The sequence below is a fragment of the Carcharhinus amblyrhynchos genome, chromosome 22, assembly GCF_965287045.1.
Source record: "Carcharhinus amblyrhynchos chromosome 22, sCarAmb.v2.hapA, whole genome shotgun sequence".
NCBI classification, from domain to species: Eukaryota; Metazoa; Chordata; class Chondrichthyes; order Carcharhiniformes; family Carcharhinidae; genus Carcharhinus; species Carcharhinus amblyrhynchos.
The window spans coordinates 41452209-41478956 of NC_137345.1; the positions used below are offsets into that span (position 1 = coordinate 41452209).

At 43.4% G+C, this 26748-nt stretch overlaps 1 long non-coding RNA gene across 1 annotated transcript; it reads right to left on the bottom strand.

Moving 5' to 3' along the window:
* Nucleotides 1-26287, bottom strand: LOC145357093 (uncharacterized). Its single transcript, XR_013889248.1, has 3 exons — nt 26106-26287; nt 17550-17615; nt 1-1108 (listed from the first exon to the last, which is right to left on the bottom strand). It is a non-coding gene; the product is annotated as an uncharacterized LOC145357093 (long non-coding RNA).
* Between the last annotated feature and the right edge of the window lie 461 nt (nt 26288-26748).

Here is a 26748-nt window from a genome sequence, read left to right on the forward strand (position 1 = left end):
GTCTCCACACTCCGGCGCCTGTTTGGGTACACTGAGGGAGAATTTAGTGTGGCCAATGTACCTAACCAGTACGTCTTTCAGACTGTGGGAGGAACCTGGAGGAAATCTACACAGACACGGAGAGAGTGTGCAGACTCCGCACAGACAGTGACCCAAGCTGGGAATTAATCACAGGTCCCTGGCACTGTGAGGCAGCAGTGCTAACCACTGTGCCACCATGACACTCTAATGGAAAGGTTTAAAAAAAAATCTTACTTTTAAAAAGGCACGGTTCTAAAGAATGATGAGGCAAAGCAGAAAGTTCTATGTGGTCTTAATTTTAGAATAAATCCAAAATATAAATGGTGAATTGTATCTCTGCCAAGTGTGCAGATGTCTCTTACTCAGTAGCAGTCAGTATTGTTGATGGCCAATACACAAGGCTGTCTATATTGAAATTACACTTGTCAATGTACCGAATGAGAACATTTGACCGAAACAGATTTTCACTGGTTTTCGATCCATTTCTGACTGGTCAAAGCATGGTCTGTTCACATGGCTTCTCTTCATTGCTATTTCTTGTGATCATATCATGGTAATGAGAATCTCAAAATTCAATTTAATCTGTTTGTTGGATTGTATGAATCAATCGGACTGGGAAAGTGTGAACATTAGAAGAAGATTTGATTTCGATCAGATATGAATTGTCAAAGGTAAGCATCAAAAAGATTGCTTTTATTTCAAAAGATAAAACATTTTTATAACCAGGGACTTGCCCATGGTGTTTGAGTTGCCAATTCGCTGATTTCACAGGAGTGCTGTAAGAAATAATCTTATGTATTTATCATCAAATATTGAAAAGAATTTTCTAAAAAGAACAATAAAGGTTACTACGCTGTATTTACTCTAATCACTCAATTTAGTTTTTATAGGATATAAATTGGATGAACAAATTGCTGGATTTTCTGTTTTGTTTTCTCTGTAGATAAGCTGCTATGCAGAGGTTCTGTGGTAGAATTATTTACATCTTCATGGGTGATAAGACAGTGTGGTGGGTAGTCCACTTATCCCACAGTAAGTGATTTATTGCAATTTGGGATTAACTGGTGGATCTGATCCATTCTCATTCCTAAAGGTAGAAAATAAACAGATGGCTTTCAGTTCAAAAGAGACTTACAGACAAAAATTGTATAACACCAGTTTTCAGCAGGGATTACCTTGCACAATTACCACACAATCAGGGTGATGCAGGCAGCACACAAACTCTGGACTCCCCTATTCATCACCATGAATACTGTGTACATAAACGCTACAGTCTGGTTGCAAGCTCAGCAGGAGCCCAGGTGCATATATGTGGATACTACGAGTCACAGCTAGCCTGCACTTCTTGAAGGCAACCTGCAACTTTTAAAGGGGAGGTGAATTGCAACTGCAGCAGGTGGTGGAAGTATTTGAGAAGGAATAAAAAGCACCAGTGGAGCACCAGGACAAATAGAGAGGGCTTCCTAGTTCTCCAAGGTAGCACTGGAGGCCTTAAGGAGCTTGAGAGGAGGAGAGACATCAGGTGTGGAATCTTACTGCCTTAATTTCTTTTCAGTGGTTGGGACTACTTACAAGACAAAAGCACAATTGTTGAAAAAGCAAATCAATCGTGAGCCAGCTTCTGGGCTCCTGACCAACTAGGGAAGGTGGAGGGGATAACTCGCCATTTTGTCAGAGGAAGGGACCATGTCATGTGTCAGAGAAGCTCTCCAGAATGTTGGAATTTTTATGCTGCAACAGCCATAGAAGTGATTCAGAGACCTAGGACAGAATTTTCCTGTCTCACCTGCCATGGGAATTGGAGCGGGTGGGATACAGACCATGCAAAGGTCCACTGAGGGGCAAGCAGGGCCAGAAAATCCCACCCCTAGAAAGGCTCCCCCGAGGTTTCTAACAGTGCAAGATGAAAAGCTTTGACAAAATGTCTTATTTCAGTCATTCTGACAATTCATTAGTTTTATTGTGAATGCCATGGGTATTCAGATGCAGAACCCTTCATTCAGTTTGTTTTTAAACTGCTTTTGTAAATTTTGGCCCTCTCTTTGGCAAAATCTTGAATTTGCAATCAGTGTCCCTACCTGCCATACTCGGATTATCATTACCCTTATTGCCACCTTGATCTATTGCCTTGTCATTTCCTTTTAATGTACTCACTCTTCCCCTAAATGATCTCTTCCCGCTCTAGGTAGTTTAAAACTCCCTCTACCTCTCTAGTTATATGACTCTCTAGAATACTGGTCCCAGCATGATTCAAGTGTAGATCATCTGAGCAGTACAGCTCCCACTTTCCCCAGTATTTCTCATGAACTGAAACCCATTTCTCCCATATCTGCCTTTGAGCGACACATTCATTTCTCTAATCTTATTTACCTGACATCAATTTGCATGATGCTCAGATAGTAATTCAGAGAATTGCTGAAATAAAACATTTTGTCAAAGCTTCCACCTTGCACTCATCAGACAATCACAGGAATACAAATGTCATTGATGCTGCCAACCTACATCTCATTCAGCCATAGCTTCATGTCCATGTGTCCTCTTGCAGTTCCATTCATTCCTCTCTCTCCAAGCACTTCACATTCCCAAATAAGTAGTGAACATTTACAACGACTCTACCCTATTGAGTCCTCATACTCATGCCTCACAGGCAACATGCACAAATATAGTTCTTTACTTCTCTGTACACAAACCATTCCCAACACTCTCAACTCATTCCGTTCTCTCTTTGTGAATTATTAGGCAAGTAGCAATTGAGGCCGTTACAACTGGCATCAACATGACTGTACATTCCACGGCTCATTCAGCTTCTCAATCCTACATTGCCCTCATCCCTTGATTTGGCATAAAGCACTGAATGGTGTGACCATGGATGTCTTGCCATCCATGTTTGTGCTTTTCTGGTGATTGTTGAGTGATGTTCATTTATTCGGTGTCATAGCATTGCTATGTGCAGATGCCATGACAACAGATGAATGAACACCGCTCAACAATGACCAGGCAAGAGTGTTTTCTTCCTGTTGGGGAACACTTCAGCGGTCATGGAAATTCGGTCTCTGATCTTCGGGTAAGCGTTCTCCAAGGTGGCCTTTGTGACACACGACAACACAAAGTCGCTGAGCAGAGATTGATGTGGCATGTGCTACCAAATAAACCTGTTGAACTTTAACCTGTGAGACTTCTTACTGTGTTTGTCCCAGTCCAAAAAAAATAGAAAAGACCATCATAGCAGATACAAGTGCTGATAGGGCTTTCATAGCAGGCCAGCAATCTGTGCTCCAACAGATTATTAGCATTGTTGAGGCACGGCCTAGGGAAGTGGCAGTGGCTCCATGGTGTGTGGATCTGCTGTCTTCTCTTAGGATAGCATTTCTTATATGCCTGTCAGCTGTCACCCAGCCATCCCACAGAAAACTTGAGATAAGGTAAAATAGAGGGTTAGTTTACCTTATACACAAAATCCCGGGAAAGCGATCAATGCACAAAAGCAAATGGCTTAATGAACCCAAACAGTGTGTAAGTACAGATCAGGTAACTTGAACTGGCGTACCATGGTTAGGTGCGTTGGCTGTGCTAAATTCTCACTCAGTGTGCTTGAACTGACGACTGGGGGATTTTCATAGTAACTTCACTGCAGTGTTAATGTAAGCCTACTTGTGACTAATATGTAAACTTTTTTTTTGATCTGGAGGTGAATCAGCCACCATTTTCAGCACCTCCATGTTCTGGCAGAGTCTAATTTTGCAGCCACGATTTACTAATGAAATCTATTGCTCAGCTATAAAGTAGAAAAACCTTACAAGGTAGAATGGGTAGCTCCAGCAACTGAGCTCAATATAATCATTTTCTCTTGCCACTCGTTCAGGTGATGCTTCTATTACGGCCAGCCATTCCATTTTATCTCAACAACTTACATTTATAAACAGACATAGTAAAAACTCCCAAGTCACTTCACAGCAGTGTTATCAACCAGAATTTGGCACTGAATCACAAAAGGAGAGATTAGGCTAGATGACCAAGCTTGGCCAAAGATGTAGAGGTTTTAAGCTGCACCCAAAAGGAGGAGGAACCAAAAGCATGGCCATCAATGGCAGATTGATTAAAATGGGCAATAAAGCCAGAAGTGAAGAAAAAGGGATCTTTCAGGATTGTAGAAGATAGAATTGTAGAGGAAATTACAGAGAAAGGGAAGTGACCAGTATTCATGTCTGGATATTACATGTTGGTAGGCTATGAAAGAAAACCAATACAATTCCACCCTTTTCCTGATGTCCCCACGCATACACATGCAAACATATACATTCAGCATGGATCACTGAATACTAACCCAAAGCAAGAACCCTGGCCAATTTTGCTTCTCTAGCTAAGGACATTGCAAGCAAATGTGGTGCCCCTAATAGCATCAATTAATTCAGCATAAATCTATGTTTAAACCTCCACTGGTCCTGATCTGCATGGACCAGACACCATTATAGGATCCTTCTGAAACGCATAATTAATAACAAATGGATAAATTAGCCCCAATCCCTGCATCAAAGCCTGTATGAAACTACTGGATAAAACCCATACCTCAACAGGTGAAGGGGTGAGCAACTAGAAGTGGGGGATTGCTTGTTAAGAGTGAACATTCATCAGTTCATAAGATATAGGAGCAGAATTCAGCCATTCGGTCCATCAAGTCTGCTCTGCCATTCAATCATTGCTGATCTACTCCTCATCCCTATTTTCCTGCCTTTCCCCATAACCCTTGAAAAGTTATGACAGGATTGACTGAGGACTTTACACAAGATGGACAAGTTTGACAGGAATACCAAAAATAGTTGGCTAATGTGGGTAATGAAGCCTTATGCAACAGAGTCACTTCTGGCCTTGGCTGGGCAGATGATCACAGCTGAAGTAGCAACGGCCAACCTGCTGCAACAGGAAGGGAGATATCCAGTACAACTAGAGAATGGCATTCTTACTGCAAGAAGAAAAGACAAGGGGGCCAACAATCTTATTGCTCAAACAACACTATGGACAATGGCTTCTAAGCAGATCTCACACCTGCTGGGATACTGTCTGCGAACCAAGGTCTGCATCCCCTGTTCAGTAACCAAGGCAGGTTCAGTAAATGTGCTTGTGGGAGTAAAGGGAAAGGAACATTACTATCAGTATCAAAGGGCCAGGAAAGTGATCACTGAGGTCAGTTCAACTTCATAAGATGCTTAGAGTTGGAATGTGGAATGTGTGTAGCATGCCTCATTCAGTAAAGTACTCTTGCTTACGAGGGAAGTGGAGAGATTTGGTGTGGATATGTGTGGGCTGGCAGAAGCGTGTCGGGAAGGTCAAGGCCATTCCACAACACTGGAATGCCACACCATAATTTAGTCCAGAGGGATTGCACCTGGCCATGAGGTGTCACAGTGTAGATACAGAGGTATTTGGCTGGAGCCCTAATCGATATGAACCAGTGGTAGGATGATAGTCTTGTGCCTGAATGCAAAACCAATAGACATCACTTTGATCCAAGCTTATGGACCAAAATTGACTGCCTTGGATGAAGAAGTTACATACTTTTAGCACGACATGTTGAAGGCACTGAAACAAATTCTAATGAAGGTCATTTTGTTGGTTAAGGGTGACTTCAAGCCAAAGCTGGTGCACGGGTTACGGATGTGGTTCAGACAGCGATTGACCCATTTCGATTAGGAGAGAATAATGAAGCTGAAGACTGCTATTGGCATTATTGTGAAGAACATGATTTGGTTCTGGCCAACACATGGTTTAAACATCACCTGGATCTGACCAAATGGTCAGACTAAGAATCAGATTGCTGACAGTATATCAATTATGCTGTTTAAAGTGTCACGATACATGGGTGAAGGTCACTATTTCATTAAGTATTTTGACCACATAATAATAGGGATCAGCTGGGACACTGGGTGTTAAAAGGAGATGTATGGTTCTGAACAATATCAATAATCTCTCTCAGTGAAGAAAATCTCTGCATCTTGGTTTTGACTTCATCAACCTGGACTCTATTAACAAGATTGATTACATTGCAGTGGCAATATAATGGAGACCCTGTCTAAAGAATTGTAAGGTGTAACCACGAGCAGGCTGTAACACTGATCAGCATTTGCCAGTGGCAATACTGAGGTTGAGAGGGAAAAAAGGACAATCAAGTTTTAACAACAGGACTGAATTTAGACAAGCTTAAAGATGATAAGGCAGGCAATATGCAGTGGAAACTCTACAGATGTTGGCTGACTCCAAGAACTTCGGCAAACCAAAAAAAAACTGTTTCCCAGGATGTAGCAAAGGAAATGGTGGGATTTGTGGAGACTGTGAGACAAAAAGGATGGATGTTGGATGAGACTATTTCCCTGATTGAACCCAAGAGAGAGGCAAAGGGGAAAAAGGATGTGGATTGTTATAAAGACTTAAAAACAGAAATTCAAAGAAAGCTGCATGTGGATAAAGGGAAACAGTTAAATGAGATGTGTGATGAATTAGAAGTAGAGAGTTGGAAAGGCAATATGTGGAAACCTTTCTAAATAATTCAATCAATTACACAAAGTTTCAACCTCGCCTGCATAGCATTCAGTCAGCTTTTGGCCCGAACGAAAATGAAGTGAAGAGAATTGCTGCATATTGTGAGTATTGGGGACAATTTTTGGCCCGTGTTTGCCATGAGAGTGAACAGCGACACGGGTGGAAGATTTGGACAGAACATGTTTCCATGCTCCACACTGGTGATGTCATGAGGTTCACACCCACAAAGGGCACATTTCCATGGATTTCAATATATTTGAAAATGATTATTCAATCCTCTCACCTCATGATTTCCCCCTCCCCCCTCACTGAATATTCAAACCTCACTCCAACGCATGCAAGGGAAGGGTGATGAAAGGGGCTTACCTCAATGGCTGCAAAGATGGGTGATGCCTGCGAAGAAGGGTAGTGCCTGCGAAGGAGGGTGCTGCCCCTATATTGGTGTTGGGGGTTATAATTGGAAAGTCCCATTGTTTGTGGGAGAAGGGGAAGGAGAAGGGTTGGGGGGGGTTGCCCCAATGCTTCTGTGAGGTGCCCTAACCTGTATCGCTGCAATATAACAGACACTTGAGGATCTAATTTAATGAATGTATTAGAGATTGTTTCTTAGAGCAATATGTTGTAAGCCAACCAGGGAGCAAGTTATTCCAGATTTGGTGTTATGTAATGAGGTAGGACAAATAAATGATCTCATACTTACTGATCCTCTAGGGAAGAGTGATCATATGATGCTAGAATTTCAAATGCTGTTTGAGGATGAGAAACTGGAGTCCCACACTAGCGTTCTGGAGTTAAACAAAGGAAATTACATAAGCATGAGGACAGATTTAGCTGTGGCGGAGTGGGCAGAAGACTACAAGGTAGGAAAATTGATGAACAGTGGCAAATTTTTCAGGATATATATTCAAGTATCCTAACTAAAATATATTTCAGACAGGAGGAAAGGTGGTAAATGTGGGGCTGGGGGGGAAACGACACTACCATGGGGTCGGGGGTGGGGGAGGACTTCCATGGCTAAGCAAAGATAACATAAAGACAAAATCAAAGGCATACGTTCTGCAAAGACTAGACTATTGGAAGATTGGGAAGCAATTAAAGATCAACAAGAGCTCACTAAAAAAAAGTAATAAAAAGAGCAAAGGTAAATTATGAAAGAAAACTAGTGCAAAATGTAAAAACAGACAGCAAAATCTTCTATAACTATATAGAGAGGAAGAGACTAGCTAAAGTGAATATTGGTCCCTAGGAAGATGAGGCTGGGGAGTTAATAGTGGGGAACGCAGGAATGGCCAAGACACCAAATCGACATTTTGCCTCAGTTTTCACGGTGAAAGACAAGAGTATTATCCCAATAATTACAGAAAATGCAGCGGTTATAGAAAGGGAGGAACTCATCATGAGATAAAAGGTACTGAGCAAACTACTGGGATTCAACACAGATAAGTCCCCAGGGCCTGATGGCCTACATTCTAGGATCTTAAGGGAAATAGCACTGGAAATGATGGATCTATTGGTTACAATATTCCAAAATTCCCTGGATGTAGAAATGGTACTGGTGGATTGGGAAAATGCTAACAACTTTATTCAAAAGGGAGGGAGGCAAAATGTTGGAAAATACAGGCAGCTCCTGCTCCATTGACAGGCTTCACCTGCAGCTCCTGCTCCATCGAGAGAGAGAGAGACTCCACCTGCAGCTCCTGCTCCATCGCGAGAGAGGGACTCCACCTGCAGCTCCTGCTCCCTCGAGGGAGAGAGACTCCACCTGCAGCTCCTGCTCCATCGAGAGAGAGAGAGAGACTCCACCTGCAGCTCCTGCTCCATCGAGAGAGAGAGAGAGACTCCACCTGCAGCTCCTGCTCCATCGAGAGAGAGAGACAGAGACTCCACCTGCAGCTCCTGCTCCCTCGAGGGACAGAGACTCCACCTGCAGCTCCTGCTCCCTCGAGGGAGAGAGACTCCACCTGCAGCTCCTGCTCCATCGAGAGAGAGAGAGAGAGAGAGAGAGTGTCCACCTGCAGCTCCTGCTCCATTGAGAGAGAGAGAGAGACTCCACCTGCAGCTCCTGCTCCATCGAGGGAGAGACACCACCTGTACCTCTTGCTCCAAAATTGACTCCAGGCTCCTGTTGCTGTGGCAGGAATCCTTATAGGACTCTTCACTTGTGTGCGTCACATTGGTCTGGGTGCATTCTGTACCAGCATGAACTGTGGGATGGCTGACTGGATAACAGAATTCCAGTCAGGTGATCATTTGAATCCCGACAAAGGGTGTACAATGGCTTCCCATTGGCCTGTAGCTGGAATGGCGACCTATCATCGCCCGGATTGCAAGTTTCAGCCATAATTTCCTGCCAACGGGAAATCAATGTTTTAGCTCCTGACATATTGTCTATCCCAGTCCATCACAGGTGGGGACGATTCCACCTGGAGAATGAGATCGCTGTTGAGCGAACTGGATTTTGACATGCAAGAGGGACTAGAGATCAAGTCATTAATTTTGAAAATGGACAGCAGCAGCCAAACACACATGCTCCACTGATGTTCAGAAGGCATTCGATTGGGTCCCACACGAGAAACTCTGGTTGACAATGTTAGATGTGGGACACCCACCACATTTAATCGATTGCTAGCCAAGCTTTATCATAAGCAAAGAGCATGGGTCAGAATTGTTGGCAGAGTCTCTCCGAATGATTTAATCAAAAGGTTAGACGGGTGTGTCCTCTTGGTATACATATACATATATATATATGTATGTACAACATCCTAACAGAAATAGTTGTGAGACAGACACCTGATGGATACAAAGATGGGATACTAACTGGCAGGTGGTGAGTCTCGAATCTTCAATATGCTGATAACATTATTCTGCTCACTAATTCAGCAGAGAATCATCAAGAGTTGGTGAATCATCTTGATTAAATTAGCTGGAAAAATAGTCTCCTAATCAATGTTGACAAGACAAAGATGATGGGGATGGGTGGAAGGGCCTGCAAGTTTCTGATTAACGATACGGGCTTAAACAGATTGATAGCATCTGTTACACTGGATCATCCATCACACAAGATACAGACACAAGCTAGACTAAGAAGCGTCATGGTGTTGGGAATTCAGGGTATAGAGTAGCCACAGCATCCTGATTATAATGAAAATCCTTGTGTGGCTGGTGACAATGTATAGCTGCGAGAGTTGGACCATCAAGAAGAAGCATAGAATCCCTACAGTGCAAAAGGAGGCCATTCGGCCCATCAAGTCTGTACTGGGCACAATCCCAATCAGGCCCTATCTCCACAACCCTATACATATACTCTAGCTAATCCCCCTGACACTAAGAGGCAATTTAGCATGGCCAATCCACCTAACCCGCACAATTTTGAATAAAGAGACTCGAGTAAGAGCATCTGAAATGAAAGGACTCAGTTGTATATTTTGTCTGTTATGAATGGCTATGCAGGCAAACAAATAAGAAAGCTGTTATTAAAAGGAACTTGTTTGAGGCAGTGCAATGACGGGGCTCACACATTTTTGACGTATGGAGTGACAAAGAGGTAATGCAAGGCAAAACACCTGGAAGACATACAAAAGGAAGACCAAAGATGACAAGGATGGATAGTATTAGTATTATAGTATTATATTAGTATTATTAGTATTATATGGACTTGCCTCTCCATGGGACAGGCATTGTGGGCAGTGAAGGATAGAAATCAGTGGAAAATATTAATCAAAGTGCAGCCAAACCTCAGAATAAGGACAGATGAATACAGACAGACAGTATGTTAATAAGTAGATAATTGAAATGGTCAATGTAAATTGAATCAATTGTCCATTAGATATATTTCTGGAGAGTGAGGCTACTGAGAGATAATTCTCAGAAGGTGGAGTCAGTTGGGTTGATGACTAGAAAAGGGTGTTCCTTAGAGAATCATCTGCAATTATTAGGAACAATGTATAATCTTAAATTTAATTGACATTTGTATTGTGTGTTAAGAAAGGAAGAACACGGTTCTCGTTTGATTTTGAGTTTTTTTGTGAGCTGGGTAATGGGAAGTCTGAGGCCCTGTTTGTATAATATACATTTTTAATGAGGTTTTACAACCCTTAAGTGAAGAGAAGGGTTGCAAAGGAGTTAATAGTTTGGTGAATTTAGAGGAAAAAACATAAAGTAGGAAAAATTGTGCTGCAGTCTAGCAGCAGGGGTTCAAGGGCACACAGAGAAAGACAGAAGGGCAGTTTAGTCCACATGTATACACCAGAGTGTAAGGTAGGAGTTCTAAACTCTCTAGTAAGAATTCTGCAGGACTGATGGGGAACTGAGTTTAGGGAGCACATGTGTTTGCTCTGAAGTTGAAGTAATAGTGAGATGCAGTTTTTTGGGTGTCTCAGGGAGAAATAGTAGTTGGGAAAAAAGGCATCTAGTGAATGCTCAAAAATCCATTGGAAGAAAGTTGTTTGCAATTGGGCCAGCCCAAACAAGAAGCCCTGTTGTTATAATAAAGGTAAATCTTCACTGGTGTATTGTGTCCGTAAGAGTATTGCTTGGATAAAACGAATAGTGTGGGTTTGGATCATCTTCTGGTGTTTGCATTGAAATCTTTCCAACACTGGTCCAGTGTAATATAGTTATTTTTTCTTGTTTAATAAACATTTTATTCTTTCTGTTAAAAGTATATTGGCAGACTTGTGTGTGTGTGTGTGCGTGTGTGTTCAGTAACTGAGTTCCATGATTTTTCTAAACAAATAAAAGTTAGGATCTATCAAGTCAGGTTTCACTTTGAAATCTGATTTGTCCAGTATTAACGTCAACTTGGATTGTAACACAATAGTTTCTCTTCCTGCTGCTACATTGTTATTGCTCATATCCCCAAGGTCCTTTCCTTAGCCCCATCCTTTTCTACATGGTGTTCCCAGACAACATCATCCAAAAATATGGTGTCAGTTCTCACAAATATGCTGATGACACCCAGTTCTACCTCAGCACCATCTCTCTGAACTCTATTCTACCCGTCCAACATTCAGATGAGCAGGAATTTCCTTTAATTAAATATCGTGAAGATTCAAGTCGTCAGTCTCTGCCAAATCTCTGCTCTGTTCCTGAGCCACTGACTTTATTCCTCACTCTGGACATTGTATGATGCTGAAACAGGCTGTTAGTAACTTTGGTGTCGCAGACAGACAGACAGACTGTGTGGAGTTTGCACATTCTCCTCGTGTCTGCGTGGGTTTCCTCTGGGTGCTCCGGTTTCCTCCCACAGTCCAAAGATATGTGGGTTAGGTCAATTGGCCATGCTAAAATTTCCTGTTTGTGTCCTGAGGTGCGTAGGTTAGAGTGATTAGCAGGAAGAATATATAGGGATATGGGGATAGGGCCTGGGTGGGATTGTAGTCGGTGCAGACTTGATGGGCCGAAGGGCCTCTTCCTGCACTGGTGGGATCTATGATTCTATGATTGGTGTCATATTTGACTCTGAGATGAGATTCCAATCACATACCCATACCATCATTACAACTGCCTATTTTCATCTTTATAACATCACTTAATCCAGATCTTGCCTCAACTCATTTGCCACTGAAAGCCTCAGGCGTGCCTTTGCTGCCTCTAGACTTGCCCCTCCCTATCTCTGTCATCCCCTTTGGCCCCATAGTGCTTTGAGATACCTGCAATCCTCTTTAGCATCCCTGAGTTTAATCACTCCATTACTGGGGACCAACCATGCAGTTACGTGGGCCTTTAGCTCTGGAATTCCCTCCCCTCAGCTCCCTGCTTCTCTACCGCACCTTCCTCCTTTAAGATGCTCCTTAAAACTTATCTCTTTGACAAAGCTTTTGGTCACCTGTCCTGATATCCCCTAATATGTGACTCACTATCAAGCCTTGCCTTTTAACCCTCCTGTGAAGGAGGACATTTGGATACCTTTGAATATTTACTGCTTTAAAGACACTATATACATGCAAATAGATGTTTTATTGGTTCAAACGATCCCTTCCAATGCGAGAAACTTTTACTTATTCCTATCAATAAGAAATTTGCAGTTAGAAAGGTATAGATAGGATGAAAGATGAGACAGCCACTCAGAGAGGGAGCTGGTTCAAACCAAATCAGTAATAAAATGCTCAAAGGGGGATGAGTAGAGACCGGAAGGAACTGACAGACCAAGTAAGGTCAGATATACTCTGTGAATTAACCTGGATGGAAATGTATAATGGAAAGTGTGGGATATTGTTAACAGCTCCACTGGGATAATTTGATGCTATTAAGATGGAAACTTCAAAACAAATTAGAGAAACCTGATAATGGCAGCAAGCATTAATTGGACCAACTGTTAATTATCAAAAACATAGGTGGGCAATGCCTTCCTAAAGGAAGCAGTAAATCCAGGGAACTATTTGGAGTGCTTCTTGATTGAAAGGTCTGAAGAGGGTTCATCAGTGTAAAGCAGTGGGAAGATGGATCTCCATCTCTTGCTGAGGAAAATATCATTAATTTCAGCAATAGGAAGTCAGAATATATCATGTTTCACAAGACATGATTCAGAGCCATGGGGGTGAGAAAATGGAAAAGTTAACTTAAAAAAAAAGAAAAGATAACCCAAAAAGAAATTATGGCCTTCTGGCGTGTTGTGTAAAACACTCAAGGATTATTATCTATAAGGCTCAGGAAGGTTGCACTCTCAATTTCCAGTCTGTAGTGAGTTAGTTGATCCCAAGCAGAGTAACATCAGGAGTGTTATAATTAGACTTGGTGATTATTCTTTGCACATAGATTTATTTCAATGAATATTGACAGGTTCTTCCACGCCTAGAATCATCAACTCTTTCCTCATCCAGCAATGATTCCAGCAGAGATTACTGAATAGTAACCTGCTTCAGGAATTCCGAACACATATTCAACACATTTCTTTTCAGTGTTTAAACTCAGTTTACTCATTGCAGCACTTGCAATTTTATCGCCAATGTAAGGCCCAGATTTAATTTGCAGGGGCAGGCTATTGTCATATTACAGTTAATGTGGCAGCCTACAGCAACAATATTGGAGGCAACAGTAGACAGAGGAACAGCAATGTAGTTGACTCTCAAATGCCCTCTGAAGTGGCCTAGTGAGCCACTCAGTCTCAACAAAGAAATGAAACCTGATGGACCACCTTGCATCGTCCTTGGCACCGGAAAAGACAACGGCAAAACGAACAGCCCCTGTCGACCCTGTAAAGTCCTCCTTACTAGTATCTGGGACTAGTGCCAAAACTGGGAGAGCTGTCTCACAGATTAGTCAAGCAAGAGCCTGACATAGTCATTCTCACGGAATCACACCTGACATATCACCACAGACACCACCATTACCATCACTGAATATGGCCTGTCACATCGGCAGGACAGGCCCAGCAGAGGTGGCCGCACAGTGGTATGCAGTTGAGACGGAGTTGCCTGGGAGTCCTTAACATCGACTCTAGACCCCATGCAGTCTCAAGGCTTCAGATTAAACATGGGCAAGGAAACCTCTTACTGCTTACCAAGTACCATGCTCCTTCGGCTGATGATTCAGTTTTCCTCCATATTGAACAACACTTGGAGGAAGCGCTGAGGGTGGCAAGGAAGCAAAATGTACTCTGGATGGGGGATTTCAACGTCCACCACAAAGAGTGACTCGGCAGCAGCACTGTGCTCAGGTTCTAAAGGATATAACTGCCAAACTGGGTTTGCAATCAGTGGTGAAGGAACCAACAAGAGAAGAAAAACATACTTGACCTTATCCTTTTCGATCTACTGGCTGCATCCATGACAGTATTGGTAAGAGTGACCACCACATGGTCCTTGTGGAGATGAATTCCCGCCTTCACATTGCGAATAACCTCCATCGTGTTGTGCGGCACTATCACTGTGCTAAATGGGATAGACTTCGAAGTGACCGAGCAACTCAAGGCTGGGCACCCCTGAGGAGCCGTGGGCCATCAACAACAGTGGAACTGTACAATCTGCAACCTCATGGTCCAACATATTCCCCACTCAACCATTTCCATCAAGCCAGGGATCAACCCTGGTTCAATAGAGAGTGCAGGAGGGCATGCCAGGAGCAGCACCAGACATACCTAAAAATGAAATGGGGATGTTCGTCGATGATTGCACAATGTTCAGCACTATTCGTGACTCCTCAGAAACAGAAGCAGTCCATGTTCAAATGCAACAAGATCTGGACAATATCCAAGCTTAGGGTGACAAATAGAAACCCCTAGGCACTTAGATAACAAAGACACCTATGTTCGACTCCTATTTATTGACCATAGCTCAGCCTTCAACACTATTATTCCTACAAAACTCATCTCCAAATTCTGTGGCCCGGGCCTCGGCTCCTCTCTCTGCGACTGGATTCTGAACTTCCTAACCTGCAGGTCACAATCAGTAAGGATGGGCAACAACACATCCCCCACGATCATCCTGAACACCAGTGCCCCAAAAGGCTGTGTTCTCAGCCTCCTACTATACTCCTGGTACACCTATGACTGTGTGGCCAAACTCCCCTCCAATTCGATTTTCAAGTTTGCTGACGACACAACTGTAGTGGGTAAGGTCTCAAACAATGACGAGACAGAGTACAGGAATGAGATAGAGAATCTGGTGAACTGGTGCGGCAATAATAACCTCTCCCTCAATGTCAATAGAATGAAGGAGATTGTCATCAACTTCAGGAAGTGTAGAGGAGAACATGCCCCTGTCTACATCAATGGGGACGACGTAGAAAGGGTCAAATGCTTCAAGTGTTTAGGTGTCCAGATCACCAACAACATGTCCTGTTCCCCTCGTGCTGACATTATAGTTAAGAAAGCCCACCAAAGTTTCTGCTTTCTCAGAAGGCTAAGGAAGTTTGGCATATCAGCTACGACTCTCACCAACTTTTACAGATGCACCACAGAAAGCATTCTTTCTGGCTGTATCACAGCTTGGTATGGCTCCTGCTCTGCCCAAGACCACAGGAAACTACAAAAGGTCATGAATGTAGCCCAATCCATAACACAAACCAGCCTCCCATCCATTGACTCTGTCTGCACTTGCTGCTGCCCCAGCAAAGCAGCCAGCATAATTAAGGACCCAACGCAGCCTGGACATTCTGTCTTCCACTTTCTTCCATTAGGAAAAACATACAGAAGTCAGGTCACATACTAACCAAGAACAGCTTCTTCCCTGTTGCCATCAGACTTTTGAATGGACCTACCTTGCATTAAGTTTATCTTTCTCTGCACCCTAGCAATGATTGTAACACTAGATTACGCACTTTCTCCATTCCTTCTCTACGAATGGTATGCTTTGTCTGCATAGTCTGTATACTTTTCACTGTATCTTAATACATGTGACAATAATAAACCAAATTAAAGCAGACAAGTGGCAAGTAACATTCGCATTACACAAATGCCAAGCAATGACCAAAAGTGATACTCTAACCACCGTCTCTTGACATTCAATAGTGTTACCATCACTGAATCCTTCGCTATCAACATCCTTGGGGTTACCATTGACCAGAAACTCAACTGGACTCACCACATAAACACAGTGGCTACAAGAACAGGTCAGACGCTAGGAATACTGCAGCAAGCAACTCACCTCCTGACTCCCCAAAGCCTATCCACCATCTACAAGGCACAAGTCAGGATTCTGATGGAATACTGCCTACTTTCCTGGATGAGTGCAGCTCCAACAACACTCAAGAAGCTTGACGCCATCCAGGATAAAGCAGCCTGCTTGATTGGCACCACATCTACAAACATTCAATCCCTCCACCACCAATGCTCAGTAGCAGCAGAGTGCACCATCTACAAGATGCATTGCAGCAATTCACCAAAGATCCTTAGACAGCACCATCCAAACCCACGACCACTCCCATGTAGAAGGACAAGGGCAGCAGATACATGGGAACACTACCACCTGCAAGTTCCCCTCCAAGCCACTCATCACCCTGATTTGGAAATATATCACTGTAGCTTCACAGTCGCTGGGTCAAAATCCTAGAATTTCCTCTCTAACAGCATTGTGGGTCAACCCACAGCATTTGGACCGCAGCAATTCAAGAAGACAGCTCACCACCACCTTTTCAAGGGCAACTAGGGATGAGTAATAAATGCTGGTCAGCCAGCAACACCCATGTCCCACAAATGAATATTAAAAAAATGTAGAGGGCTGCACCCAGAGGTCTTGACCTCCAAGTCTTTTTGGGTGGCTGAATACCTAGTCAGGCCTGTAGCTTCTCCACACCATTATTCTATTCTCATCCTTACGTGTCTTTTTCTCTTGATAATCTCTGCATTGCTATGTTTTCTCCTGTTGTCCTATAGTTCTGAGTTTCCTAATAGGATGGATGCATTGTGCTGTCCTGCAGGGGTGATATTACAGCCATTTTGTAATTAGAACCCAAAAGTTAACGCATTTGTCTGGCATTGCTTTCTCCTGTATTTTAAACCAGGCTGGGTAATTTCTCCCTTGAGTTTGAAAGAGTTGGGGGTGGGGTTGTCCTGTGGTTGTGTTCAGTGCAAATGCCCAAATATTGCAAGTAATTTCTATAGCCATAGAACATTGATTGTTTTCAATGTCATTTGTCAGTAATGTGGAACTGGAGCAATATCTGATGCACAAATAATTCATGCTCAGTCCGAATCAAGCTTATGATCTAATTAAGCAGTTCAACCACCATAAATAATGACAATGTGTCATAAAACAGGAGAACAAAGCAGCAGCTGCTCATAACTATGATCTGAACTCCAAGTTTACACCCTTTCCCATGATCTTCATATTACATTATGTTACTAGCATTTGTCACTTGTGCATCTACCAGTTTGTATCATATCCATGTGGTGGTAAATTCTGAGATGTTTGCTGCTATTAAGTGTTGCAATAGCATTGAATTTATCCTGAAATCCTGAACTTCCAGTTTGCTGAAATGGCTCGGTGAGAAACTACGCTGGTGATCCCATTTGGATCTGTCAGCATGTAAATTTGGGCCGTTTGCATGGTACTTACCGAGCTTTGCACCCTGATTTGTTAGCACCACTCCCAGCAGATGTAAAGCTTCCTAGGAGCATCACCCTTTAAATCAGAAGGTAGTAAGAGACGAGAATTAAAACATTTAAAAAAGTACAATTCACTCAACAGAAAACAGAGCTCATTCAGTTTGTGGTGTGAAAGTGGGGTTTGAGGTCGCTGGAATTGTACCTTGCCACTGGGTCATCTGACCCACCTCACCAGTGAACCCACACAAGACAGGAAGGTCTTAAGGTTCCAGCATAAAAAAGGGAACGTCGCAGTTTGGAATGTAGTAAGTGGATGCGCACTCACTCTGCTGCTGACAGTAAGATTTGGACCAGTACATTTTAAATAATTCTCTATTTTCTTTATCTGTTAGTGTCACAAGTAGACTTAGATTAACACTGCAATGAAGTTACTGTGAAAATCCCCTAGTCGCTCTGGCGCCTGTTCGGGTACACTGAGGGAGAATTTAGCATGCCAATGCACCTAACCACCATGTCTTTCGGACTGTGGGAGGAAACCAGACCATGCAGACAAGGGGAGAACGTGCAGATTCTGCACAGGCAGTGACCCACGCCGGAAATCAAACCCGGGTCCCTGGCACGGTGGTGGCACCAATATGCCACCATGCCACCCTGGAGACAAAAGGATATGAGTGAGCAGCAGCACTCTGAGGCTTCTTTGGCTGTATTTCCCAAACTCTCAACATTCTCCCCTGGGAGGATAAGGACAGCATGTGCACGCAAGCACCTCCAAGTTTCCCTCCAATCCCATTATCCTTGTGGTCATCCCTTCGCTGTCAGCGGGTCAAAATCCTATCAGGTCTCCCCTCAACCTCCATTGCTCCAGTGAGAACAAACCAAGTTTTTCCAGTCTCTCCTCCATACCAGACAACATTCTGGTAAATCTTTTCTGTACCCTCTCCAAAGCTTCCACGTCCTTCTGGTAATGTGGTGACCAGAATTGAACACTATATTCCAAGTGCAGCCTCACTAAGGTTCTATAAAGTGTCAATATGAACTTGCCAATTTTTAAACTCAGTACTCTGGCTGATGAAGACAAGCACGCTGTATGCCTTCTTGTCTACCTTCTCCACCTGCACTGCCACTTTCAGTGACCTGTATACCTGCACACCCAGATCCCTTTGTTTATCAATACTCCTAAGGGTTCTCCTATTTACTGTATATTTCCTATCTGCATTAGGCCTTCCAAAATGCATTACTTCACATTTGTCCGGATTAAACTCCATCTGCCATCTCTCTGCCCAAGTGTCCAACTGATCCATATCCTGATGGTCCTCATATATCCCCTGATGGTCCTCATCGCTATCCGCAAATCCACCAACCTTCGTGTCATCCGCAAACTTCTTAATCAATCCAGTTACATTTTCCTCCAAAACATTTATATATATTACAAACATCAAAGGTCCCAGCACTGATCCCTGAGGAACACCACTTGTCACAGCCCTCGATTCAGAAACACACCCTTCCACGGCTACCTTCTATCATCATACAACATACAACATGCAATTCGAAAAGGCCATCCAGCCCAACAAACAAGCACTTTCCACAGCCCAGATGCAATCTACTAAGACACCACTCAATAGTCGCCCATATTTCTCTTTTACACATCCATTACTGTGAGTGACACACTATAAGCTGTGAACTACAGACCTGAAGCTGGCATTAAGGTACTACAGAGTGAACTGCACATTCACTGTCACGAGTTTGTAAACCAATAGCTGTATTTTGTGAATGAATACTGTACACCCATTAACTCCCAAATTGCACAGAATCTTTTACAATGTATAATATAAGAAGCACTCTGAATGGTTTTATTGCTTGAAGCATAGTCCTAATACAATATTTATAAAAAGTGTTTTCTGTAAAACTATCTTCTATGATTCATCATCTGATACAAGTTACAACATTCTCCAGGAGTATATTACGCAAACTAGGATTAAATGGTACGTCTGTGAGAAAATCAAAGTGAGAGGCACAGGGCAATCTCACAGTCTCATCTGAATGTATGTACAAATATATATAAGAACATAGGACTTAAGAACAGGAGTAAGCCATTCAGCCCCTTGAGTCTGCTCTGCCATTCAATAAGATTATAAGGCTGATTTGATCCACTTCCACTTTGCTGTCTGTCACCACCAGCACCATCACTTTCTCCACCCCAACCACACCATAACCCTTAAAATATGGTAACTCAATTCACAGAATGATCATAGAGCCCCAACAGTGCAGAAGGAGGCCATTTGGCCCATTCAGTCTGCGCCGGCAACCATCCCGTCCATGCCCTATCCCCATAACCCCACATGCTAATCCCCCTGACACTGAGGGACAATTTAGCATGGCCAATCAACCTAACCTGCACATCTCTGGACTGTGGGAGGCAACCAGAGCAGACAGAAGAAGCCCATGCAGACATGGGGAGAATGTGCAAACTCTACACAGACAGTGACCCAAAGCCAGAATTGAACCCAGGTCCCTGGCGGTGTGAGGCAGTAGTGTTAACCACTGTGCCGCCCAAGCTCAGCTCATCTTCCAATGACTATGAAGTAATACAGTCCAGGAAGTACCAAGTCCTTGAAGGTTCATTCATTGACCATATTTAAGACAGAATGATAGATTTCTTGATAGTAAAGACATCAAGGGTTATGGGGATAATGCAGGAAAATGGCACTGAAGTAGAAGACCCAGACACGATTTCATCGTATTTTTCACCTGTCATTTTTCTGTTATTGTTAGTTACAGCAGTCAAGGTTAAAACTACTTTAAAGAAAACGTTATCTTTGGTCAGACGAGAGGCAAAAGGTGGAAAAATGGAAATCATCCCTTTTATCTCTCCCTGTTAATAGCCAACTTAAACATTCACTCCCTCCACCAGCAGCCAATCAGTGGCAGCAGTGTATAGTATACCATCTACAAGATATACTGCAGCAATGCACCAAGCCCCAGGAGGTCAATCACAAAAGTACACTTGTGCACCTTTACAAGGGAGTGACTGCCCAGAACTTTTTCTCTCAGCAACCCCACCCCACAAGGGCTGCTGAACCTTATTGTATCCCCTAACTGTAACTCCAGCCAAGATCAGGCTTGATAGCACAGATCAAGGATTGAGGTGAAAACTTGGCACTGTTTGGGGTTGAAAGGTCAGCCCTTAGTATTTTTACCTATTGGCACTTCATTGATGTTTACCTTTACTTGTAGCAGTGAGAAAGGAAGCCCAGAAAGTTCTTCCATTTATATAGCATCTTCGTTACAACAGGACATCCAAACCTCTATACAGTCAGTGAAGTAGTTTTGGTACAGTCAGTGAAGTAGTTTTGGTACAATCACTGTTGTAATGCAGATGCAGCTGATTTGTTGCTTGAATAATACTGATTGAATGATCCCCATTTTTCCACAATGTATTATCAGCCCACTGAGCTGCCAGCCAGCACTTTGGAGAAATTTTAGTATCAGATGAGATGTCTCAACCTTTTTTGTTAAACTGACAGTCTTTAGGAGTGGGAAAAACAGAATTCTTGATCTTCTAAGTAATTCTCATAACTCAGCTTTCGACTATCATTCTTCTTCCAACTGTTGTCACTTTACTCTGTATTTTTCATTCATTTTCACAGATGGGAAAGTCAGCCTAATAAAATAAATAGCTCGCACCATGTGTGGCTTCAGCCAGCATCTGTCAGCTGTACTTATGCATGACCTTTTGGCCATGAGCGCATAGTGTGACTCGATGCTGGAAGTTGGGGCTGGCCTGTATGTCATTTATTATGCAAGTCTTTTGGCTATTAAATAAAACTCAATGACTAATAATTCATTTTTCTTGCTGACTGAAATGCAGAATGTAGGTGAAAAACAGAGAGGGTAACAGGCAAAGTGGAATAGAATGGGCTGGGGAGAGAGAAACCAGCTTTAGGGTAGAATCTTCTGAACACTTTTTAAAAAGTAATGATGCCCTATTTAATCTACTTTAAATAGTTTAATAACTTTCTTAAAATAGCAGAATTTCATATAAGGCAGTTTGCCAAAAAGACCACAAAGAAGAATGTCTTCCACTCAAGAGTTATTGAGATGGATTCAGTGTTCATTGGGTAGACTTGCAGATGATTGGCCAGATTGGCTGATCAGGTACAGAGGCCAGCTCACTCAATTCATGACAATTTCAAGGTATGAACAATAACTTATATTGATATAAAGTCTTTAATGCACTATTACTGCTTACCGGAAAAGCAGATAATGGGATGTCTAAGTTGGGGATCCATTCAATGGCCTGCTGGGAGGAAATAAGTGCCTCCTTGTAACAGATCTTGAGAACAGGTTGATGTGGCGTGTTCCATGTGCTGGGACTCATGGCTACAGCTGCACTCTGGATCATTCCTCATCTTGTGGGGAAGTGGTTGCTCTGCCTGTGCCCTGTGGGGATTTGGTTGAGCACTGTCCACTATCTTTGGAGGAGATCCAAGGCAGGGGCCTCTGCTGTTGGGTTAGTGCTGAGTTACTGTTACCTTCATTTTGCACGTATCTCACAATTCCCTATATCTGCAGTGCAGGTTGACACTAGCATCAGGTCATGGTGAATGGCAGGCTGAGCAGTGTGGGAAGCACCAGGGTTGATTCAGTTAGACTTAAGTGTTCCTGACGCTGTCTTTGTGGCACTGCTTAGTGGCAAGTCCATGATCTTTGTGGACGGGATGCAGGATCATAAGGAAGAATAGTATTTTGCAGCAGGGCCTCTGTTGAAGTTCAAAGTGTTCTCCTGTGATGTTCCAGCAAGTTTCTGGATCAGCTTCACTCTAGTTTTGAACTATCTGGCCACAGTTGATGCAATGTGGCTGATTGGTGCAGACCCTGGTCAAGGTAACACTCAGGTATTTTGGATGGGAGTTATGGATAAACCCTTTCTGCAGAAAGAAACATTGAATTCTTTCCTGGCAGTGTTACAATTCAAATGGATTTGTGACAATAATTGTCTTCTCTGGATTGGGGTGGGAGCAACAGGTCTGAGAATAGCACTCTAGGAGGTCCAAGTTTCTGGTCGATAATACTATTTAGTTCCTCTAACATTGATACCTATATTAGCACTGATATGTCACTGGCAGAGAGGAGCCCAGGGATTTGGTCAGCAGTGCACCCGCCAAAGAGACGTTAAAAAAGGTGCACGTGAATACTGATACTTATGGCATCATCGAGTATCTATGTTTGGCTGGTTTTGTCAAATGCTGATAAGTCTAAGCGTTTTGCAGAATTGAGACATATTGAAAGGTTTGGTCACAGGCCTTTGTAGATAGTTTTCTATCTAATGACAAGTCTGTGAAGGCCTCTCCAGTTTTCCATTGTTTCTGAGATCCTGCCACAATTGTGGTAGCATGTTCAAGGGCATGAACAAAGCAGCTTCTTCCTTTGCTGAAATTAATTTGCTGATTTGGGAAGGCTGCTTTCATAATTAGCTATATTCAGATCGACTACCTTGTGGACAGAAGAGCAATAGGATGCAAGTGTCCCAATATACTTCGCAAAGGCATTATCAGACAAAATTTGACATGAGCCATTAGGACAAATGGCCAAAAGTTTGGACAAAGACAAATGTCTGAAGGGCCATCTTGCAAAAGGGAAGAGAGATCATAGAATCCCTGTAGTACAGAAGGAGACCATTTGGCCCATCGCCTAGTACTTCATGTCGTTAGTGTACGCTTAAACTGGACCAGATGCTGGGCAACATGTCAGCTCAGTGACTATCACTGTTTGCTGTGCAGACACATGGATTTGGACCAGTGTCTGTGGGAGTTTGCACATTCTCCCCGTACTTGCGTGGGTTTTCTCTGGGTGCTCCGGTTTCCTCCCACACCCCAAAGATGTGCTATTAGGCTGACTGGAGGTAATAAATTGTCCCTAAATTAGTTTTCCCTCAATGTGGAACGCCATAAGCATAGATAAGGGTCATGGGTGGAGGGGGGACTCGTAATGTTAAAATGGCGGTGCAGGCTCGTTGGGCCTGTTTCCCGGGCTGTTTTTGTTCTTTGAGTCTATATCGACTACAATCCCACACAGGCCATATTCCCATAACTCCACGTATTTAGCCTGCTAATGCCAATGACAGGGTCAATTTAGCATGGCCAATCAACCTAACCTTTGGAGTGTGGGAGGAAACCAGAGCACCCGGAGGAAGCCCACATAGACACGGGGAGAAAGTGCAAACTCCACACAGACGGCGACCTGAGGCTGGAACCGAACGTAGGTCCCTGGCACTGTGACCTACAACAGTGCTAACCACTGTGCCACCGTGCTGCCCCAGCTTAAGGAATTACAAAAGTTTGGGTCTTGACAGTTGGAGGAATGGCCACCCGTAATGGTTCAAAAGAAGTGGGGATGCTCAAGAAGCTAGAATTGGAGGAATCAGAGATTTGGAGTAATGTCAGAAAATGTTGCCAAGGAAAGATCTTAAGACAAAGATGACAAATAATAAGCAAAAAATTGAAGACTGTTTATAATAGGTTCTTCCCTCTCTACCTCAGTCGCTGATCTGCTCCTTCATTAAGCAAAGCTCCAACATTGAAGCATGAACTTAAAATGACTAGTTGCATCATTAAAATAACTTAAAAGTAAAAGTGAGATACACAGACAGAAAGCCAGGAAATTATGTGAACAGCTGGCTTGTCCAGATTGTGAATCGACACCGGAAACAAGTAACTCTTTCTTCCAAATCTCCAAGGTTACAGTGACTGCAGCATTGATGGACTTCCCCCAGCTGCCTTGCCTCATGTATTCTAGTGGGAGAATGTGCCCAAAGTATACCTAGCCCACAGTTAGGATAAACCCTAATGTAATTATCACAGTCCACTCTCTCCTGGTGTCACTCACAGAAACCATCCTTTATAATCCTTTTGTTATCCTACTTCAGTAGTTTGGGATAGGTAGATACATTTTACATCTTTCAAAGATCCTTTCCCATTTTGAAACAGCATCTTTCTCAAAGAAAACCAAGGGATTTCTTTTCTCCTACACTAATGACTCAGAAATTCTCAGCAGCCAAATGCACACCCCACAAATATTGTTCGTTTCAGTTAAACAAAATTCTCCTGCTTTCATCAAATAAATAATTTCTTAACTAAAAGCAGCATCAGGGGGAGGGGGGATTGGGAAGAGACGGAGTCACAGGCAAGTCTGAACAGCAGTATTTTTGAGGCTGCTGTCTGATGAGGGGCTGTGGGCTTCTTAAAAAGGTTGGAGGGAAGGAAAGCCTGGGAAACGGACTCAGAGTGGTGAGGGAGATGGTGGTGGGGAGCGCTGGTGGCGGGAGTCACCACGGATGGAAGGTTCCACAGAATCAGGAGGGGCGGGGGCTTATGAGGCAAGATGTAGACAAGAGCAAGGCTACTGGAAAACCATGTCAATAATCACTCCCTTGTTACATCTGAGACCGTTGAACTTAAGCTCAATTAACGTGCTTAGAGTCAGACTAGTCACGCAATTTTGCCCACTCAAACAACACTGATGTGGGAGAGTGACAATGATTGCTGTTCAGCACTTAAACCTTTGCACACAGACTTTCAAATTCAATGACTGCTATGGTGTGGCTGTACCATTGGCTGACTGGGCAAGCAACTGTATCATGTTAGAAAGGTAGCCATGACACATTGCCCAAGCTTAGTACTCCTTAGCTCTGTGCTGAAATGCCAACCGACAAGCACCTATCATGGCCAAGCTGAATACGAGGCCTTAGTGTGAAGGTTAGGAAAATGCCTGCTCAGATGAGAGCTCAGGATGCAGCAGAGTGGCCAAAACTGTCACCACTTGGTCATGTGGTATGGGGTGGGAGTGATGTGGGGTCCTGCCCAACCAGCATGTGAATGAAGGATGGGGCATCAATGTGATGGCTATGACATGAGTCAATGGGCTTTGAGAAGCAGCTTCAGATGATGAGTGTATAATGAGTGGTCCTTAGCAAAAAAAATACTGATCGTCAAGCCTCTCTCTTTGATATTGTAGTAAAAAGACCATCAGGAACATGGAACCTGGTGATCTTACTGACATTCTGTTCATTGATATGCAGGAGAGAAGAAAAAGACATCAATGGTGGTGTATGGCTTGCAAAAGGCAGCAGTAGTATCGTCAACAGGAAACAGTGGCAGGGCCTGTTCTGAACACAGAGGATGAATCTTGGAGAGCCATTGCTTGTCCACCTCACTGGACCCAGGGTCTACAGATGGTGTCTAACATAGTGCAGGACAAAGGTTTTGGACAAAGGTCTCTACTGCATCTGCTACGCTTGCAGTGTTGACCTCAGTATGATGACCTGTTGGTGCAATCACCTCAGTTTGCAGACGGCCAAACTCCTCCATGTATCCTTGCTATTTGAGGAATGCAGCTGACATCCTTCCTGATCTTCCCTACCTTGTCTTTGGAGTTCCAGCAACCAGATGACTGAGTCCAGAGGCCCTTCATCTGACTGGGACTCAGCAGGTTCCTGGCCTCCAGCAAACCTTCAAGTGCCAGCACCCTGCCTCTGCCTGCTGTTGACTAGACAGTGTGATGTGCTCACCAGATTGTGACCCTAAGGCTATCCTAGAACTAGGTCCCCTCGAGATGCATGTCTCTGCACTGATGGAGGGTATGGGTGGCACTGTGACATTTCTTCTATTTTGAGGTCTGTGAATCTATGGTGGCTACTGTTGGGGTTGGAGTTGAGGACTTAACTCGTAGATCCTCCTGGCTGCTTCCTAGACGCGCCTGTGAAAGGAAAGAGATGTAATTAGTGCATGGCAGGGACCTGAGAAGCATCATTCACAAGATGGTAATCTGATGGATGCTGCTGTGCTGGATCCTCACTTGGCTCAGTGCCACCGACCTCACCATTAACACGGGAATGGTCCGTGTCCTCATTGGCTCTCTCCCCAATGTCTGTGAGGACCTTCACTTCTGGCATCTTCTGTACTTTTGTAATGTAGGAGACATAGCAGCAGCCAATTTACATTCAGCAAGCTCTCACAATATCAATGTGATATGATCAGCTATTCTGCTTTGGTGCTATTGACTGGGGGATAGTGCCATGGAATGTTTTAGGGCAGACAAGGCCTCGGTTTACCTTCTCATTTGAAATATCGCACCTCTGAAAGTACTGCACTGGAGTCTCAGCCTTGATTTCTTTGCTCAAGTCCTAGAATGAGACTTGAACATACAAATCC